This window comes from Adiantum capillus-veneris, chromosome 28 (genome assembly GCF_014529385.1).
Source record: "Adiantum capillus-veneris isolate H3 chromosome 28, ASM1452938v2, whole genome shotgun sequence".
Classification (NCBI taxonomy): Eukaryota; Viridiplantae; Streptophyta; class Polypodiopsida; order Polypodiales; family Pteridaceae; genus Adiantum; species Adiantum capillus-veneris.
Window position 1 is genome coordinate 39,816,612 of NC_140958.1, and position 13,884 is coordinate 39,830,495.

At 45.1% G+C, this 13,884-nt stretch overlaps 1 pseudogene; it reads left to right on the forward strand.

The window, feature by feature from the left end:
* Positions 1–558: 558 nt before the first annotated feature.
* LOC147420320 (pentatricopeptide repeat-containing protein At2g01860-like) lies at positions 559–3,142 on the forward strand (annotated as a pseudogene).
* The last annotated feature ends 10,742 nt before the right edge of the window (positions 3,143–13,884 follow it).

A 13,884-nucleotide genomic window follows, 5' to 3' on the forward strand; every position in this document is an offset into this window, starting at 1 on the left:
GAGAGAGAGAGAGAGAGAGAGAGAGAGAGAGAGAGAGAGAGAGAGAGAGAGAGAGAGAGAGAGAGAGCTTACTTGGGAATCCAGAAGACGAGCTCTTGGGAGTCCTGCGTAGGTGCTTTCTTGGGAGGCAAACAAAACGTAGGGAAAAAGAAAAAAAGGAACAAAAAAAGGCAGCAATAGCGATATCGCTATTGCTCCTTTTTTTGGTTCAGCAAAATCCTCCCAAGCATCACCCCGTGGACCTTTCAGCTCGTCGCTTGCACCTTCCCAATTTGACTTCCCGCCCTGCCAAGGACAAACTCTTCCTCATTGACATGGCAGTTCAAATCATTAACCTTCCCCCCACTCGCATGCCTCTCAAGTCCTGCACGGAATCCAACATCTGCTTATATGTGGCTCGCTCTCGGCAACCGTTCAACATCTTGGACATCTGGGCCTGCCTCTCAAAGCTTTCGAAACTTTAGAATGACAACAGAAGTGCTCCCACCTATGGCCGGATGAGAGAGCATTGTGTGCTGCCATTGACGTACTTGCAGAAGCAGGAAAGGAAGAGATTGTATGGGACCTTCTGCACACTCATGCTCCATGTCCTTGTTGGATTTTGAGGCCCTTGCACGAGGACTCATAGCAGCCAGCCTACTTAATCGTGCTCTGCTGGTCAAGGAAAAGGCAGAGAGCAGCGGACTAGTATTAAATCAGGGTGTGTATGCGGAGCTAATTCTTCTTGCTAGTCGTCTCTACAAATTCAAAGGAAATGAGAAAGTTGGTGCAGAAACTGGGTTATTTTTCAGAGTTACAACTAGGGTTAGAGAACTGCACGTTGGTGCACCCAAAACATGTCTATGCTAGATATGGGCTCATGCAAGGGTATGGATGCATTCAGGCGCACATGATGGTGCTAGGGCATGTGTCTAAAGCTGTTGTGGCCAAGTGGAATCGGAAATGTATATCCAATGCGGTTTTTTGGGCCAAGAAGGCTCCAAATGGTGGCTAACAGGGCTGGCAGTCAAAAGGTATCCAGAAGGCGGCCATCATGTGCCAAAGTGTGGTCCTCAGTGTACTCTCTAGGCCGGTTCAAACGGCTCGTCAAACGGAGCCCCGGGGCTCTAGATATTGCAGTTTAAAGAAAGGGTGTGTAGCAAATCCCTGACGGGCAGGGCAGCTGGGGACAGATGGCCCGGGTTGATGTCAGTGCATATGTGTGTAGTGCTCGAGTTATGGAGCATGCCCGTCTTCTCGGATTGTGAATCGGAGCTCTGGATGGCAAGTTATGGCCATTAGAAGATTTTTCGGGGGCCGGGTCTGAGCCCACTTGACCGCATTGGTAAATGTTCCATCTAGTAGTTTTTGGGCTTTGCCAGGGTTTTAGAGAGTAGCATGCATCATGCGGGTCAAGCAAAAGTTGACGGTTCGTGATTCTGAGCCCTGAGCGTCGAGTTACAGTGTGGAGAAAAAACGGACCATTGGACGGTTGAATGCTTGCAGATGCTTTTCCCGGTTTTTGGCGGCCTCCAACGGCGGACTTAGGAAGGTCAAAATGCGGGGAGGTCTGCATGGCACTGGACATGCATGATAGAGTTTCGGCATGGCTTCACGGCACGGGGTTCCGATCAAGGAACAGATTGCAGAGGCTGGGAAAAGAAGGCCAAAAAAGAAGTTTGTTGATACAAATATGTTGGGAAATTTTTTTGGAGCTTATGGCCATGGGCTGTGGGAATGCCACGTGTCCTGGAAATGAACCCACATGCGGTGCAAGGGGCCGGGGGCTCGGGCTACTTAAGCTAGGCCGTGAGGCCCTCATAGTGTCACAAGGGAGAGAGAGGCTCCTTGGGAGCTCGTGGCCATGGCATCCGCGCATGGCGTTGTTGTGTTGGTGCTGCAGGCGACGGTGTGGTGGTTTTGGGCGGCTCCGCCCGTGCGGGGAAGGTGATGACGTGGCATGTCGAGGGGGCTGGGGCCGTTTCCCACTATGCGGAACTCGGGGTCCCCCCCGCCCAACTATTTTTAAAGGCAAGCTCGCCCTTGGGAGCAACGACGCCGCCGTCGTTGCTTCCTAAAGGGCTCCTACATGTGGGTGTGCAAGTGAGACCTCGGGATGTGTTCAAATTGGTCAAAGCAAGGTCAATCCTCCCAAGGGGAGTGCCACGTGTCGGCCTATCATGAAAAATGCCTAAAAACTCAAAAAACGGGCCCAGTAAAGGGGCAAAACTTTTTGTAACAAGGGCTTTTTTTTGGGGATTGGATGGGTAAGAAAGCAAGAGAGAGAGAGATGGAGAAGCACAGAAGAGCATTGTAATGGAGCTGGGAAGCTGTTAATGAACAATCCCCTTGGTCAATTGTACCGTGTCGCTCCCCCCTTCCCCTTTTCTCTTTGTCGTCTCGTCTATTGCCAGCCGCGGTGCCGGTGAAGCATGTGTACGCCCGGATCATTGGTGCTTTGCAGAGAGAGAGAGAGAGAGAGAGAGAGAGAGAGAGAGAGAGAGAGAGAGAGAGAGAGAGAGAGAGAGAGAGAGAGAGAGAGAGAGAGAGAGAGAGAGAGAGAGAGAGAGAGAGAGAGAGAGAGAGAGAGAGAGAGAGAGAGAGAGAGAGAGAGAGTAAGTGTATGTGCTAAGGAAGGTAGAGCAGGTGCAGTGAAGTGTGGAATTGTTTTACAATCTTGGAAAGTTCGTGTGCGCTTGAGAATTGTGCAAGTGAAGCGGATTATGTGCAAATTGTCGTTTTGAAGGTGTTTTCGAGTGGATTGGGGTGCTGTGTTGACCCTGGGCTATAGAGAGGCACTTTTGGTCGTGCCGGGTGTCGTCCCCATTCCCCCTCTCCAACGTCTATCATGGCAGCATGCCGGAAGGTGTAGATGTATGATGCTGTGTTGGGCCTTTTCGAGTGGTGGAAACAAACTGGTTTCCTACAAAATTTCGTGATGTATCAGATTGTTATGACAACTCTTTCAGACCTTGGTAAGTATACTAGGGATGCTCTGGCTGTGTATTGGGAGATGACAAAGAATGGATGTCTTCCTCATCTTTTCGCTTATGATGCTCTATTTGAGATATGTGCACAGCTAGGGGATGCCTCAAGAGCATTGAAGCTCCTTGCTAAAATGAGGGAATCCAACATCACACCAACATGGAGGGTAGTTAATTGACGAGATTGAGAATCGAGAGGGGTGATGCAGCTCGGAGACAGGCTTGGTTTTGGTGCTGGTTGGGTTTTGTTGATGATTACTTTCATGGGCTTCCATCTGCCAATCATCTAGGAAAAACTAACAGACGTCTCATGGGCTCGGAGACAGGAGACACACATGTCTTTTTTTTGTGTGCTTCCTTGACCGCTTGCCGGTGAGGGTGAGGGTGAGAGAGATAGATAGATAGATAGATAGATAGATTCCATTATCGTCCTCGAAGGTCAGATATGACCTATGGGACCAAGAGAACGTGTACAATAGAGGCTCCTCTATCTAAGAGGGTACAATGTCCGCAGTAATACATATAGATATGTGGGGAGAGGGGCTAAGGGGGTGTGATACAACAAAATTGCAACAAATGTTGCCTATGGGGGTAGGAGGTGGCTGAGGGGGAGGAAAGGGATTTCGGGTGGGTTTCTGTGTTCGAAACTCCTCGATGATGGCTCTGCCACCACGATAGACAACGTACTTACCTGCGGCTCGTGCATCTCATACCTTCTGCAGCTCTTGCTTATTTATCTTGAGTTGGGCTAGGGTTAGAGCCTCGCTAATCCATATGGTTGTTCCCTTGAGAAGGTGTGTTTGCTTTAAGAGTGCCATGCGGTCCTCTTTGGTCTTGAAAACAAGGCTCCCTTGGTTGGTGCGGGGATCGCGATCGACGATTTCGATGGTGGGAATGTCAAACTTGACTGGTTCAATAGCCTTGTTGAGCTTGGTTTGGGTAGTACGGAAGTCATCACTCTCCTCCCACCAAGAGGAGGGCAATCCACCGATGCGTACAGTCGACGCAAGGCCTTCCCGACGACGGCGTTCTTGTAGGCATTCCTCCACTTTGAAGGGGATGGTGGCAGCATTTGCTTGGATTTGGGTGGCTAATGAAGCCACATTCTGGGTGAATGTGCGCTCAGCTTCTTTCGCATTTGCTAGAATGCGGTCAGTGTCCGCTAGCTTCTGTGATTCGAGCAGTTGGAGGCACTCTTCGAGGGCAGCAAGACGCAGTTTGAGTTTGTTGTTCTCATTCTTCAACTCCTTGACTTGGGCTTTGAGGCGGTCGAGCGGGTCTACCTTGGGGGTAGCCATGAAAGAGCGGGTTTTTCTCGGTGTTGAGGATGTGCCATTGTTGTTCTTGCAATCCTCGGTTTTGACCATCATTCCTGGGTGGGAATTGTTCCTGGGTGGGAACTGCTCTTAGCTGAGACACTGAGAACGTGGGAATTCCTGTCAGCTGAGGCACTGAGAACTCATTATGTAGGTTGTTGAATCTGCTGCTCTGAGTAGAGTCGTAGGGTCGACGGGTCACAGGGTCGGAGTCGTGGTAGGCTTTAGGTCGCAGGAATGCACTGAGAAAACTCAGTCTGTCGAGTCGGCTGCTGTGAGTAGTCGAGTCGGTTGCTGTAAGTAGTATCGCGGCAGGCTTTAGGGGCGGGGCTATGGCTCAAGGCCTCCCATAGGGAAGCCCCTTGCCCATGGGAGACAGAGAAGGCGGCGGCGAGCTGCTGTGTTAGGGTTACGAGAGAGAGAGAGAGAGAGAGAGAGAGAGAGAGAGAGAGAGAGAGAGAGAGAGAGAGAGAGAAAGAGAGAGATAGATAGATTTTATTATCGTCCTCGAAGGTCAAATATGACCTATGGGACCAAAGTTACATGTGATGTAGTATGTGTATGGCTGATGAGTGACTCTTGATGCTCCAAAATTGTAGTGATGAGAGTCGCAATGGAGAGCCCACTCTTTGGCTGGGAGAGGAAAGTGTGTAGGTCTAAGTTATGGTTGAAAATGTGAGAGAAGCAAGTTCGGATGTGATCAAAAGCTGAGCACTCTAGTAGTGTGTGGTACTCAGACTCTCGAACTTGCAGTGAGCATAATGTGCACAATCGATTTGACTCTTCTCCATTGCCCCAACGCCCTATCTTGCATCGAAGGAAATGGGAGCTAAGCCGAATTGCTGCGATAGTGCGTATCACGGACAAGGGAATAGGCTCAAGCATGTAAGTGTGAGTACAGTTTCCTCTCTCAGCAAAGAACATGGTTTTGTAGTTGGGGGCAATATAGGTGGTGTAATGTATGAAGCGTGACCCACCGGATTTCTCCCAAGCCGTAATACATTGGCGTTGTAGAAAAGCTTCATTCACTTGAGAGTCAATTGAAGCATCATGTAGCAAGTGTAATGCATCCCATCTCCCAAACCACTTCTTTATGTCTTGCTTCCATCCCGTGCTCAAGATCTTGCTTTTATGCGTCTTTTGAACTTTTTTGCTTGCTTCCCATGCAATTGTAGTAAGTCGATGTGAGGGGTTTTGACGCATCTTTATCATGTACTCCACAACCCTTTCCATGCCCATAACCTCAATTGGAAGAGATCCCGACTCAAGAAGTAGTAGCATATATGGTGTTTGTGTCTTAACTTGGAGAAAGTTTGTAAGAAAACGCTTTTGGACATTCTCAAACTCTTTCCAAGTAGACTTTGAGATGCTCCCGCCCCACACTTCAACTCCATAAAGAAGAACCGGTGTCACCAATGCATCAAAAAGATACTTCTTGAGAACCCAACACTTGATGTTTCCCGCATTACACATGTTCTCAAATGCATAATATGCTCTCTTGCCCGCTTCCAAACGACGCATAGCACATTCATGCCACTTGTGATTGGATGGAAGCTCAAGGCCAAGGTACTTAAAGCTCTCAACAACTTCAAGTGTCTCGTTGTTGTACACAATGCATGGCTTCTCCTTATGGTTGGTTTTCACAAGCATAACCTTTGTTTTGGATTCATTTACAATCAGCCCACTATGCAAGCAAAAGTTCTCAAGGACAACCATAAGCTTTTGTGCATCTTCTAAAGTGTGTGCTAGAAGCACTACATCATCCGCATACAACAAAAGCATGATTACCGTATTGCAAATAGTGACCTCTTCAATGCCTTCTTCTTGCATAAAGTCAAGTACCATTTGTTCCAATTGATCGATGCATAGACCAAAGAGAGTTGGTGACAATGGACATCCTTGTTTAACCCCAATAGTGCTTACAAAAATTTCTGAAATTTCTCTTCCCATGCGCAATTGACAAATCACCTTCTCATAGATTCGAGAAACCGCAAGCATAAACTCACTTGGCACTTGGAGTTCTTCCATCCTTCTCCACAAATTGTTACATGGAATCATATCAAAGGCTTTCTTAAAGTCCACAAAACAACAATACAATCGCTTGCCTTTCAACCGACTTTCCTCCATGAGAACACGAAGAGTGACAAGATGATCAATGGCGCTATGGCATCGACGAAAGCCCGCTTGTCCCTTTGCATGCTTGTCATTCTCTTCAGCCCAATCACTCAATTTCATCTCCATTATGCACCCAAACAACTTTGCCATAAGAGACCCAATCATTATAGTCTGGTAGTTGCTTACATTCTTTACATCCCCTCCTTTATGCAAAGGCTTAACCCAATTAGTACTCCAATCATAAGGCATACCATGTTGAAGTGCAAGGTTGAACATATCACACATCCACTCATGGGTAAAATCTCCCGTCCATTTGATCATCTCCGGCTTGATACCTTGAAGATCTCCCGCTTTGCGAGTGGCCAACTTTTCAAGCCCACCGCATACATCCTCAATAGTAAAAAAAGACGGCATACATGGGAGTGAACCATAAAATGGCATTTTTTCAGTATTTTCTTGCTCATATAATTGCCTACAATGTGTGTACATATCCACTAGACTCAAGTTACCAGAATTCTCAACCCGCTTGCCTCTCAAGTTTCTCCAAAATCTTCTACATGCATGTGCCTTTTCTTGGACTTGAAATTCTTGTTCCTTTACTTCCCATCTTCTTCTCTTCTTTTGAATCAATGCCTTGTATGTATGCAAATGACTTCGATAGTTTTCTTTGTCCATAGTTGCATCAAGCTTTATCAAGGACTTTCGAGCATCTTGACATTCTTTATCAAACCACCTTTTGCGTGATCTATCTTTGTTGATACCATGGAGATGCTTTATGGCAAAGCATTCTTCCGCACAAGAAAAAATAGCTTTCTTGAGAGCTTCCCATTTAGTTTTCAATGGTGCATCACATTGAAGCCTTGTCATCCATAATTTTTTCTCAACCATTTCAATGTACATTGGTGCCCGTTTGAAATCCATACATAGTGATAACTTCTCTTTCCTTTGGCTGAGATTATCATGCTTAGTTGCTTCTCCACATGAAAGGTCAATACATAACGTGCGATGGTCGGATTCCGGGGTCCATTGACCAAACATAAAACTCTTTATGCGATACATGATGGCTTCAGAGAGTAGCATATAGTCAATCACACTATCCCCATTATGTCTCCTACATGTAAATCCATTGGTTCCACTCCACAAAGATACACCATTGGCAATGAGTATACGGGTGCTATTACACATGTGTAAAAGTAACTTTCCATAGTGATCCGGATCTTTCTCATCCATTGAAGTACGATCATACAAGTGAACTTCCTCCAACTCCCTTGAAATGTATGGCATATCAAATTGTTGAGTATTATGTTGCAATGTTTTTGTGCAAGCATTCATATCCCCAAATACAATAACATCACCTTCACCTTTGAAATAAGAAATTTCCTCTTCCAAATCAAAAAATGGTTGATCTCTATCCATGCAAGCATAAAAGGGAGAATCATGATGAGGAATGTAGCAACCGGCTACAAAAATGGGTGCTCTTTTTGGTGTCATAATTTTCAGCCATACATAACGTTTGTACTTGTCATCTTTCACAATTGATACAAAATCTTCCAATCCTTTCTTAACCATACATGCTAACCCTCCTTGTCCTCTTCGTTGCTTGAGATTCTTTGACCACATCAATGAATGTACATTGTAATCCTCCAAGCCGTTAATCCTTTGTGTATCATGCTCCTAAGTTTCACCAAGAAGTACAACATCGGCTTTGCTTGTTAGTTCATCAATGCCAACCCCAGCATTCCATGGGTGTCCATTACAATTCCAAAAGCATATTTTCAATTGTAACTCGGTCTTATAGGTCACGCATCCCTATTTGCTTGAGAGACTTGCCTCCTCCTTGGGCACATTTTCTTCATGAGAGATCTCCTTGTTTTTATTATTCTTGTCCTCATATGCCTTGCGACGCATATTTTGTTGCTTAATAGTGCAATCTTCACATACAAAACATTTTGTATCTCTCAAATAGATCCAAGTATTATCAAGGATAATCTTTCGCTTGGTCTCATCTGGCATGGTGCATACAATTGGCCGTTCTCCCGAGCGAGGAGCTCCTTGCTTCCCCACTCTATGTGCTCCATAGACCATAACTCCGGACATGCCAAAGTGGGTTTTGAAGAAATCTTCAATAACAATGGCAAGAGAAGAAAGTGTCTCTAACTTCTCTTAAGGAAATTCCACAAATAACAATGTTCTTGGAATGTCGCTCCCGTTCCTTCAACTCCTCCACATCCACATTCTCAATATTCTTTGTTTGAACCATAGCTTGCATGAGTGAGGAATTAGAAACCACATTGCTACCACATACATCAGTCCAAGACTTGTTTGTGCATACATTTTTCATGTCGCATACATCCCGGCTCATAGTGTCAAATTTCTCCTCTTTCAATACATGGTCATTCTCTACTTTGCTCATCCGCTCCTTCAAAGCATTCAAGTCCACAAGAGAGCATTTACATTCCTTGACATCCGCTTCAAGTTGCATCAAACGTGTTGTTTGCATCTCAAGTGTCCTCTTGAGATTCTCATTCTCAACCACAAGTACCCTTAGTGTGCCATTCTCCATTGCAAGTGCTCGTAAGTCTTTGCCTTGTTTGTTTACGGTCTCTTGCAATGATACCAAGTACGCCATGATCATGGTTTCCGATGTCCTTGGTTGGGTGGTTGTGTTGCTATCTCCACACTTAGGAGATTTTGGATCATTTTCCACAATGGTTGTGGACCTTGTTGAAGAAGAAGAACCCTTGCGAGTTCCGGAAGACATTGTATGTGAAATAGGAGATGAGAATCAATTTTGTTGAACCTGTTCACTTCGGAAATGCTGCTACAAAAATGCCTTCCATAACTCTGAAAATTTCTGTCTTTACATCAATGTGTAGAGGACTTCGTGCTCTTCGATTGAGGCTATAGATCACCCAAATCGGAGTTCGGATGAAGGAGTTATGATCGAGAGAGCGAGAGAGAGAGAGAGAGAGAGAGAGAGAGAGAGAGAGAGAGAGAGAGAGAGAGAGAGAGAGAGAGAGAGAGACAAGTGATGAGAGAAATAGAGCCAAAATCAGTAAAATAAAGAGAGAGACAGGATGAGAGAGAGAGAGAGAGAGAGAGAGAGAGAGAGAGAGAGAGAGATTTAAAGAGAGGGAGAGAAATGTTAGATAGAGAGAGAGAGAGAGAGAGAGAGAGAGAGAGAAGGAGATAGGGAAAGAGGGAAAGAGATAGGGATAGGGATAGAGGGAGTCCATGTTAGGGAGAGAGAGAGAGAGAGAGAGAGAGAGGGAGAGAGGGAAAGAGAGAGAGTAGATAGAGGGGGAGAAAGAGAGAGACAGAGGGAAATAGGGATAGGGAAAGAGAGAGACAGAAAGAGGGAGATAGAGGGAAATAGGGATAGGGAAAGAGAGAGAGAGACAGGGAAAGAGGGAAAGAGACAGAGATATGGATAGAGGGACAGAGCGATAGGGAAAGAGGGAGAGAGATAGAGGGAGATAAAGAGTGAGGTAGATAGAGAGGGAAAGAGAGAGAGTAGATAGAGGGAGAGAAAGAGAGAGATAGAGGGAAATAGGGATAGGGAAAGAGAGAGAGAAAGAGGAAAATAGGGATAGGGAAAGAGAGAGAGTAGGTAAAGAGGGAGCGAAAGAGAGGGAGAGAGGGAAAGAGGGAGAGAAACAGAGAGATAGAGGGAAATAGGGATAGGGAAAGAGAGAGAGTACATAGAGAGGGAGATAAAGAGAGGAATAGAGATAGAGAGAAAGAGGGAGAGATAGAGAAAGAGAGGGAGTGAGGGAAAGAGGGAGAGAAGGAGAGAGATAGAGGGAAAGAGGTAGAGAAAGAGAGGTAGAGAAAGAAGGAGAGAGAAAGAGAGGGAAAGAGGGAGAGAAAGAGAGAGAAAGCAAAGGGCAGCCCATCCCCAAGCTTGGAGGGTGTAGGTAGAAGACAATGGGTTCCACTTGTAAAACATGCTGATCTATGTTTTGCAATAACGGGATGAAGCAGCTGCCTCAATTTGTGAGTCCATTCTAAGACATGGTGGATGTCTCTGGGTCGCTCTTGTGGACATATGTGAAGCCTAAAAAAGTGGTGCCCAAGTCCAAAGCCACCATGACCTTAGCGGAGACCTCCATGCCTTGGTAGAAGATGTCGTCCATGTTTGGCTTCTCATCTCTGAGAGTGCTTGCTTTACATGCAGGCGTAGAAATGACTCTCGGATAAAGAGAGAGAGACTCAGTGAGAGAAATAGAATTACTTATTGCATTACATTAGAATTGTAATGCTACGATCAATTGATCACTTAGATGTTGAATCTAGGTGCAGCCAACACAAAACGATGGCTACATTTACAACCTTAACGTATATATGTGTGCACATATATATCTGTTTTTGCATGTATGAGGCACTAAGTATGGGAGCATAGCATCCAAAGGTTAGACGATTTTTCTTGGTTATAGTCGTTTTTTAATCGTGGCGTTGCGGTCATTAATCCACTCATGCAGAGATTATCACAATGTACCTTTGGTTTTACCACGGTTTAGACTGCGATGATATCCAAAGAGGTGTAGTTGACCTTTGGCACTACTAGCTCTACTAGTATGTGTATGTGTCTACGTGTTTGTGTGCTAATATATATATCCTCTGGGAGAGAATTGTAATGCTACGATCAATTGATCACTTAGACATTGAATTTAGGTGCAGCCAACACAAAACGTGGCTACATTCACAACCTTAACATATATATGTGTGAACATTTATATCTGTTTATGCATGTATGTAGGCACTAAGTAGGGAGCATAGCATCCGAAGGTTAGACGCTTCCTCTTGGCTATAGTCCTTTCTTGATCGTGGCGTTGCGGTAATTGATCCACTCATGCATGGATTACCACAACATACCTTTGGTTTTACCACGGTTGAGACTACGATGATATCTAAAGAGGTGCAGTTGATATTTGACACTACTAGTCTCTACTTATGTGTACGAGTATGTATATGTATCTACGTGTTTGTGTGCTAATATATATATCCGTTGGGAGAGAATTGTAATGTTACGATCAATTGATCACTTAGACGTTGAAATTAGGTGCAACCAACACAAAACGATGGCTACATTTACAACCTCAAAAGGCTAAAAAATGAAATAATGTATAGCTAAGGGTGGGGGGGTGGTTTGTACCCCCCCCCCCCGCAACCTCGGACTCATATGTATCCGTTTGAAATGACTGGTCGCGGTAATATGGGCAAAAATTAGCACGGTAATAGCTGCGGTAATAATTGGTGCCCAGGAAGGGAGAGATTGCAGAGTATGCAGCGTTTTTGTAGCATACCCTGTGTTCTTGCTCTGTGCCATCACTTCCAAGCTTCCCCTCCCACACACCCCATCTCCCTACCCTCTCTCTCCTTCAACAAGCCTCTCTCTCCCCCCCCCCCACCTGTCCCTTGCCCCTCTCTCGTTCTGCAAGCTTCTCAAGTTTGATCGAAGAGGGTTTCGTCCAAGTTTCGGCAAGGGGGTATTTCGCCAACTTCTTTGGACGCTCAACCTATTCGAAGCTCAACCGCGCTACAAAGAAGAGGTAAACACAAAAGCACATCCTCCCTCTTCCCCTTTTGTTTTCGACCACACAAACACACACACACACACACATAAATAAAAAATAGAGAAAAAAGATAATCGATTATAACATACCTTGTTCATTAGGAAATGGTTGTTTTGCACGGCTTGTTTGAAATGGTTGCTTTGCTACGCACGTTTAAAAATGGTTTCTTTGCTACGCACATTTGGAAATTATTGATTTGTCACACACATTTTGGCAATGATTGTTTGGATAGTGTTAGATGAAATAGAGAGAGAAAGAGATAAATGAAGAAAGAGAGAGAGAGAGAGAGAGAGAGAGAGAGAGAGAGAGAGAGAGAGAGAGAGAGAGAGAGACTTAAGAAGAGGGAGAGAAATGTTAGATAAAGAGAGGTAAATGTTAGATAGAGAGAGAGAAATAGATAAAGAGACAAAGAGAGAAAGAGGAATAGAGGTATATAAATAGAGAGAGAGAGAGAGAGAGAGAGAGAGAGAGATAGCAAAATAGGGAAAGAGGGAAAGAGATAGGGATAGGGATAGAGGGAGTCCATGTTAGGGAAAGAGGGAGAGATAGATAGAGAGAGAGAGAGAGAGAGAGAGAGAGAGAGAGAGTAGATAGAGGAAGATAGGGATAGGGAGATAGAGGGAGAGAGGGAAAGAGAGAGAGTAGATAGAGGGAGATAGAGGGAAATAGGGATAGGGAAAGAGAGAGAGAAAGAGGGAAATTGGGATAGGGAAAGAGAGAGAGAGAGACAGGGAAAGAGGGATAGAGATAGGGATATGGATAGAGGGACAGAGTGATAGGGAAAGAGGGAGAGAAAGAGAGAGGTAGATACAGAGGGAGAGAGGGAGAGAGGGAAAGAGAGAGAGTAGATAGAGGGAGACAAAGAGATAGAGGAAAATAGGGATAGGGAAAGAGAGAAAAAGAGGGAAATAGGGATAGGGAAATAGAGAGAGTAGGTAGAGAGGGAGAGAGGGAAAGAGGGAGAGAAAGAGAGAGATAGAGGGAAATAGGGATAGGGAAAGAGAGAGAGTACATAGAGAGGGAGAGAAAGAGAGGAATAGAGATAGAGAGAAAGAAAGAGAGATAGAGAAAGAGAGGGAGTGAGGGAAAGAGGGAGAGAAAGAGAGAGATAGAGGGAAAGAAGTAGAGAAAGAGAGGGAGAGAAAGAGAGAGAAAGCGAAGGGCAGCCCATCCCCAAGCTTGGAGGGTGTAGGTAGAAGACAATGGGTTCCACTTGTAAAACATGTTGATCTATGTTTTGCAATAACGGGATGAAGCGGCTGCCTCAGTTTGTGAGGCCATTCTAAGACATGGTGGATGTTTCTGGGGTCGTTCTTGTGGACGTATGTGAAGCCTAAAAAAGTGGTTCGCAAGTCCAAAGCCACCATGACCTTAGCCAAGACCTCCATGCCTCGGCAGAAGATGTCGTCCATGTTTTGCTTCTCATCTCTGAGAGTGCTTGCTTTACATGGAGGCGTAGACATGACTCTCAGATGAAGAGAGAGAGACTCAGTGAGAGAAATAGAATTACTTATTGCACTACATTAGAATTGTAATGTTACTATCAATTCATCACTTAGATGTTGAATCTCGGTGCAGCCAACACAAAACGATGGCTACATTTACAACCTTAACATATATATGTGTGTACATATATATCTGTTTATGCATGTATGTAGGCACTAAGTACGGGAGCATAGCATCCGAAGGTTAGACGCTTCCTCTTGGGTATAGTCCCTTTTTAATCGAGGCGTTGCGGTCATTGATCCACTCATGCAAGGATTACCGCAATATACCTATGGTTTTACCACGGTTTAGACTGCGATGATATCTAAAGCGGTGCAGTTGACCTTTAGCACTACTAGCCTCTACTTAGGTCTATTAGTATGCGTATGTATCTACGTGTTTGTGTGCTAATATATATATCCTCTAGGA